The 8132-nt window shown below is 33.5% G+C and overlaps 1 long non-coding RNA gene across 1 annotated transcript; it reads left to right on the top strand.

The window, feature by feature from the left end:
- Positions 1–789: 789 nt before the first annotated feature.
- On the top strand, positions 790–4798 carry LOC109147186. Its single transcript, XR_002048590.1, has 4 exons — positions 790–800; positions 4004–4091; positions 4575–4682; positions 4762–4798. It is a non-coding gene; the product is annotated as an uncharacterized LOC109147186 (long non-coding RNA).
- The last annotated feature ends 3334 nt before the right edge of the window (positions 4799–8132 follow it).

Here is an 8132-nt window from a genome sequence, read left to right as displayed (position 1 = left end):
TTGTAAAGGAGGATTTGTTTTTATTAATTAATATAGAATATAAATATAGATTAATATAGAATATAGATTACCAATTAAAATTAGTTTTTTTTAATATTATATTTGAACAATAATATTACCAATTATTAATATTACCAATTATTATTATTATTATCATTATTATTATTATTATTATTATTATTATTATTATTTTTACGGAGTAATTATGGAGATCCCATAATTACGCCAAAAAAGAAATACACTTTTGACCTATACAATAAGGAATTGAGCATGGACTTTATAACTGTCAAAACCGACACCATGAGAATAAAACAACTTAACAAATCAGAACTTCAGAAGTTCGATTACTTCAATAATCAACGCAAAGAACTAAGAAGAATATAATAATAGTCAATTGGTGTATTAAAGGCGATTCCTGGTATATCTTGTCGTGTATATTACAACAGAAACACTTAACCACTCCCCATTCTCCAATCACTCGTGAGTCACACATTTTATTGTGTGGCACTTTAAATTCTTGACCAATGACAGTATAGCAAAAAAATGAAGAGAGAGATTAGAGGAGTCAGCACTCAGCATCCCTTTAAACGGGCAAGAGTAGGCACCACTCAAAGCGAGATTCACATGAGACTGCCTTTAATCAATGATAATGAAACTTCAATAGAAGCAAAAAATCAATATATGAAATGGACTTGGAGTAACCGTAGAAATATTCAGAATAAATCATAATCTTGGCATATGATATGAATAGCTTTTCGCAGAAAAAAGTATTAAATTTGGACAACACAACCATGAAAAACGTATTGTATCTAATCCAATCAAACTACTTGGATGCTAAACCTACCGTTAATTTCGAAACGCGGCTAAACTAAATGATCAAGGCTGAAGACCTAGTGGGAAAAAAAAAAGATGCAATATAAAATGAAGACTTATAATTTTTGTAGTCATCAACTCATTGTATTTATAGGTGAAAAATATGAGAATTATAAATTTGTAAAATTTTTCAAAAAGAAAATGTTTTTATTTATTTAAGGTATTGCCCTAATCAATTCATTATATTGATATTCATAATCAATTCATTATATTAATATTCCTAATTAATCTTATTCTTAATTAATTCATAATGTTAATATTACTAAATTTTCATTTTTCATTTGCTTACCAAATAAGCTTTATTAAGTATTTGACCAATAAAATATAAAATATTTAATTAATTTGACTACAAATGTTTGGACGGGAAAATGAAATAGGAGGATTTTACTTTTATATATATATATAGATATAGATATAGATATAGATGTCTAGCTTTATTATAATAGAGGATAATAGGATATATAATGAATGTATGTATGCAAAATATACAAATAAATACAAGTCCAATTCTAAATATACATATATTATGCACAAATATCTCCATAACAAATTAAAAGAGATACAAGATTCACCCTTATTACAACGTAAAATCAATCTACTCCTAAGATACCAAGAATCTCTCATCCAGAGACTACATTTTGAAGAAAAATCGTATATTATTGAGGATGGGAAAGTGAGCAACTAAGGTTTGAGAAATGAGGAAAGAAGAGTATTTATAGGTAAGAAACAGGAGGGACATCTAATCAAGTTTAGAGGGTCGAAATGAGAAAGCTTATATGTTAAAGAAAAATACTATGTGTACTCCATTTTCTACTTTTAACTTTTACTCTCATACACAAAATCTTGATATAGATATTTGTATTGGGAGTTAGGACCCACATGAAAAAATAACTTATCAGTATCCGTCATATTAAGGAATAAAATTTAGAGAGTAAAATTTGAGAGTGCATGTATTAGAGCTCATGTGCTAAACATCACTTGACAATGAATTTATTACCTAGGTGGGCAATGCGCAATGTGTAACGCATCAGTGTGACTATATTCTGACTTTGTTTGATTATTGGCTAAGCTAGAATTATTATTTTGTTAGAGATGACATGTAAATGCTTCTTAGTGCATTAAAATCATTCAAATAAATTGTTACAAGCCAAGCACCTTGTGCTCAGATGGCATGTAGTGACCTCTCTCATGTGGGAGGTTATGAGATCGAGCCTCAGTGGAGGCGTTATTGATTTTATCAAAAAAGACGACAGAATCTTGGCGACTCGCGAATCTTGTGTATTTTGTAGATTTCACACAGAGTGTGTAAGTAACACATGTGATAATTACTATGGCAGCCTTGCCAATTAAACGCATTGTCTTGTTCAAATGTGAATGGTATGACCCAACCCAACATTAGACCAACACCTAATGTTGGAGTTTAAACATGTGATAACTACTACGGCAGCCTTGCCAATTAAACGCATTGTCTTGTTCAAATGTGAATGGTATGACCCAACCCAACATTAGACCAACACCTAATGTTGGAGTTTACACATGTGATAACAAACACGTGGACCGGTAAACCGTTGTCGCTTATGACCTTTGGTCTGGCTCTGATATCAAATTGAAGCATGTGCTCCATCTCAACTAAAAGTCTAAGCTGATAGTTGGATTGCACATTAATGGCTATATGCTCACAATAACTACTATGGCAACCTTGCCAATTAAACGCATTGTCTTATTCAAATGTGAATGGTATGACCCAACCCAACATTAGACCAACACCACATTAGACCAACACCTAATGTTGGAGTTTCATAACTGATATAATTTGGTTGAAATAAATCAACGGAGAAGGTTTAACAAATTTGAGCCATTATATTTATTTTAGCAATGCAAGCTATTCAAGTTTGTTTTGTTCTGTACCCTAGTATGAGACGAGGTAAAGTTAATTGGTTAGTTGTGTGTAAAGTTCAACCTCGGGGATGGATAGAATCTTTCAAAAAGGAAAATGGTCAAACGAAAGATACTGCTTTTCAAGAAAAAGAAGTTGAAGAAACTGAAATTCCAAGTACTGTGGATGATGATTCTTTCGTTAGGTTAAGTGATGAAAATGTAGAATATCTCGACATTCCTGACGACAATTCAGATAACAATGAAGAGGAAAATGATGAGCTTAAATTTGACTCTAGTTCGTCAACTAATGAAGATGAAGATAATGATTGTTATGATGATGATGATGATGATGATGACGACGACGATGATTATGAAAATTAGAGTTAATGTAGGTAATTCAAAAGTAATGCTTAATAAATATATATTATATGAAACACTAATATATATTACACTTTTCATATTTTTGTAGGAAAGATGCCAAGAGGACGTGGAGGACGTGGAAGTCGTTTTGCAGCTAGACTTTTGTCAATAAATGTTCTACCACGTAATGGAAATCACACATCGACATCGACATCGGCATCGGCATCGGCATTGATTCCCATAGTAGCATCAAGACCCTTATCACCATCCACGCCATCTATGGCTACTAATAATGGTCAGGTTGGACAAGATACTGTTAGGCAACAAGGTGATATGGTTGACTCTGTACGAGTGCATGGACGCCTACGAATTGATGTTCAGGATAATATGTAAGTTAAATTAAAATGAAATTTATTATTTGAATATATATTAATTTTTTAAATTTTGACTTTTCCTTTTTATAAGTTGACTAGCTCAGATGTATGTGCTAGAAAAATTACTAAGTTATTCAAAGAAATAATAGATCCCAATGGTTATGCATGGGGACAACTTAGTGTTGAGACAGTTGAATTTTATTGGGAAGAATTCAAGGTAATATTTAATCTCATGCATTGTATTTTAATTCTAAAGTGAATTATTGTTATTTTGTTTACATGTCTAACGTAAGTTCATATTTACATTGTGTTTTGTAGAAATTTTTTGAGTGAGATGCTACTAAAACTGCTGTAGTGTATAATGCTTGGGAGATAAAGGCTAAAAGAAGATATGCTTATTACATAAGCAGAATAAGGAAAAAGCCAAGACCTCCCTATGTCCCACCAGAAATATGGACAAAATGGAATGATGTTTGGAATTCTGAGGAGGGCAAGAAGAAAACAGAATTGGCTAAGAGAAATAGGCGTGGAGAAGTTTTAACTGGAGTTACTCAATCTACCCATACCACAGGATCAACACCTCACGTAAAAGTTGCAGCTCAACTTGTAAGTTTATTTGAATTGTTTAAGTTATAAGTATTATGTGTTTTGTATTATGTGGAAAGAAGATATGGACAAAACACAAGGTTGCCACAAAGTTGATACCACTCTGGAAATGAGACCTTGGAATTTGACATGAGTTGATCTAATTTGATTTATGTTGGCTTTGGAAGCCTGAGATTTATTTGAACTTGAATGATTTGATAATGAGGATTGATTGAACTCAGGAGTAGAAACTGCAGAGTTAATTTGGGAAGCACTAGCCTAAATCTTTTAATGAGGATTCTAGGTAGAATGAATAACTAGAGTTTACTTGACCCCAACTTTTATGTTTTTTGTTGATTGTGATTGTGTTTTATTTTGTTTATTGATTGATGTTGTGAATTGTATTATATATTGAACATGGAGATAATCTTATATACAAAGGAAACTTTGCCGAATTTTTTCTTACTTTAATAATTGCTTTTGTTTGTTAAATATAATTTGTAGGAAGGACAATTGGGTCATTGTCCATCGTATTATGAACTGTTCAGGCATACACATACCAAACAACACGATGGGCAAACATTCATAGCTGAAAAAGCCAAACAAATTCATGTAAGTTTAATTTGTTTTAAGTTCTTAAAATATATATGCCTTTACATATATTTTGTACTAAATCTCTAACATATTTTAGGAACAAGTTGAATCGCAACGGGAGATGTTGGCAGAAATGGGGAGCAGGTGGATTACAATCAATTATACTATGACGCGGTTGGTGGACACGATAAGAAAAGAAGAGTTTATGGACTTGGTTCATATGGTTGTTCTGTTGTCCATGGTCCATGTTGGTCCCGATAGGGTGGTAGAAAGTCTAGAGGGGGGGTGAATAGACTTTCTAAACTTTTTCACAATTAATAACACTTTAATTATTTCAACTCCAAGTTACAAATAAATAACAAGATATTCAACTTGGGTGCACAGCGGAATAATTCAACAGTAAAGTGTTACGTCAAAATTGAGAGATATATCACATGCAATACGATGGATATGCTTGAAATAGCTTAAATAATATGTATGCAAAAATTAACTCGCATGCGAACGTGGTAGATAGTAAACCCAGATGAAATTAGGCAATGCTTATACGAAAAGGATTAGTGCAACAAACCATGCAACATTAAATGTTATTAACTTATTATGCATGTATGTTCACGTGTGGAATGTGAAATGCAAATAGTGAATAGTATAAATTATATTGAATATGAAAAACAATGATATGAATTAATTTGCATGCATTCGTATGAAGTACTGAACCAGATAATGAATATCGAATATAAAATGGGTTAGTCCACGGTGTGTAAAGCAATAATATATGAAGGCAGTAAGTAAATGAGAGAGGCAATTTAGAGTGGTTCGGAGGTGGCGTAATCCCCCTACTCCACTTTTCTCCTTTCACGTCTAGGAGAAAATTCACTATTTTCCACACACAGTTACAATAGTGAATAAGTGCTACACAGGCACTTCTTTGAGTGTTTTGCACACAGCTACACCCAACCCCGAGTGTCTCGCACACAGCTACACTCCTCCACGAGTACTTCGCACACAGCTATACTCCTACGCCAACTAAGTGTCTTGCACACAGCTACACTTAGCAACCACGAGTGTATTGCACACAGCTACACTCACGAGTGTCTCGCACACAGCTACACTCAACAGGTTAGTGTTTTGCACACAGCTACACTTAACCCTCTTTCTACACACAGTAGAGAAAAGATTTAGAGAAAACAAATTTCTCTTCTAAGGACTTGAAGATTTCTACGCAGATAGCTCAAGAATGATGAACTGAATATTTCAAATATTGCTCTCTGTATTGTGTATTGCCTCTGCTTCAAGTCTTCAATCCTTGCCCGTATTTATAGCCAACAAAGACCATATAGCCGTTGTAGCTTCTTCAATCCTAGCCGTCCATTTGATTTGTGATGCTCCAATTTGCAACTTGCTCTGAAGTAATTAAATGTAGCAGCTTTCGGTGGAGAATAGCTTTGTCAGATTTATTTGAAAAATTTCATCTGTGTAATCTTCAAAAGTCATATATTGCGGCTGATCTTCTGCAATAAATCTTCTTTGGTTTGGATAAAATATCTTTCTGATAAAAGTAAATCTTCATATTGAGATCTTCAAATCTGACCGTGCTCTTGCTCTTGCTTGAGGAAGAGAAAATCTTCCTCTCTACTTCTTGTTCGATCTGCTCTTGCATGGAGAAGAGAAAATCTTCTTCTCTGCTTCTTGTTCGAAAGTGGGAATAGCCTGATAGAGAAGATAAGCATATGGCTATTTTAAAATGCTTCTCTACATTAAATGTTGTTCTGACTAGTATTTATTGTACACCTTCCTACTCTCCTTTCGATGTTGTAGCTACGTGATGTGTAGACAGCATGCATTTACCAACTGTCAACATACCAAAATAAATGCTATAAGCAGGATTCGAACCATGCCCATCCCCAATGCTCCTCATGTTTCTTGACAATACTCCATAACAACTTATTTGTCATAAGTGTGTTGATAATATATTTGTACGCCTTCTGCCTGAGTTAAGTATGTAACGTTTCTGTTCTCCTTAGATTTGCTTGTCAAACCTCCAATCCTGAGCAAAATAGATGTCACAGGGATTCGAACACGCATTCCCTCTGAAACACAACAATGGCTTCTCCATTGACCCACTACAACCTCTTGGTACAAATGCTGCAAATAAATCCTAAGTACCAACATTCTGAGAGGTTCTATTTGCCTTTAAATTTCGTAGGATATTTGGTTCAAGTCTATTTTGAAGTTTGTACACTAGACTCAAAATAAAATATGGGGAATTCTAAAAATACAATTTTGGCTCATCAAAACTATATTACAATTATTCCTAACAGTCCAACTAATAATAACACTTCTGGCAATATGACACCAACATCGCGACCACCCGACAATGCTACTTCTACTTCTGCAAATGTACAACATGAATTGAAATTCAGAGTTTGAAGGAAACTATTCTCCTTATGCAACAACAACTTGATGCTATTGATGGCGGGAGAGCGGGTACTTCATCATCACCTCCATCTCAAATCAATTGATTTTAATGGTTATTTGTTAATGTTGTTTAGACTTGAATTGACTATTATTATGTAGTAAGTGTGGATTGATAATGTATTATTATGTTGTTTAGAGTTGAATTGACGCTTATATTATGTATGAAATGTGGATTGGTAATGTATTAGTATTTTAACTTAATTTAGAATTATGTTATCTTTTATTTTAAAAACATTCATTACTATTTAAAATCACAATTTTATTTTAAAATAATTCAAAAACGCGACGGAATATAAGATTTGCAACGGAATATTTGTTACCAATAATGCGACGGAATTACGACGAAAAACATTTCCGTTGCGAAATGGGCGACGGAATTGGCGACCGAAAAGATAATATGGCGACGAAATATTCGGTTCAGAAATAACGACGAATTTGCGACAGAAACAGTTCCGTTGCGAAATTGGCGACGGAATCGTGACGGAATAATTCTGTCGCCAAATGGCGACGGAAATAGTCCGTCGCGAATTCCGTCGTCAAACGTTGCGACGGAATTATTCCGTCGTCTACCAAAATACGACAAGGTGATAGACAACGGAATAAATTCCGTCGCCTTTCTGTCGCGAAACGCGATTCGCGACGGAATATTGCCCATTCGCGACAGAAAAATTTCGTCGCGATTCACAATTTTTCTTGTAGTGGTGCTTCATTAGGTGTAATAAAGTCAGTAGCATTCAAAAAAATAAATAAATAAAAATAAATTGTCTTTTTTTGTATCTTATGCTATAAATGTTATACTACATAATTTTATTTTCTCTTACATTCTTTTTTTATTATTATTACAAAAGAAGGGGAGGCTCAAAACCTAAACCTCCCACATAAGGGAGCAACTGGATACCAACAGACCACAAGCCACTTGATTTTTCTTACATTCTTAAATGGTAAGTTTGATTTTATTTATATTTTAATTAAATGTGACCATAGTTATATTTA

The sequence above is a fragment of the Ipomoea nil genome, unplaced genomic scaffold, assembly GCF_001879475.1.
Source record: "Ipomoea nil cultivar Tokyo-kokei standard unplaced genomic scaffold, Asagao_1.1 scaffold1978, whole genome shotgun sequence".
NCBI lineage: Eukaryota > Viridiplantae > Streptophyta > Magnoliopsida > Solanales > Convolvulaceae > Ipomoea > Ipomoea nil.
The sequence above is the reverse complement of the archived record's forward strand: the minus strand, read 5'-3'. Positions and strand labels throughout refer to the sequence as shown.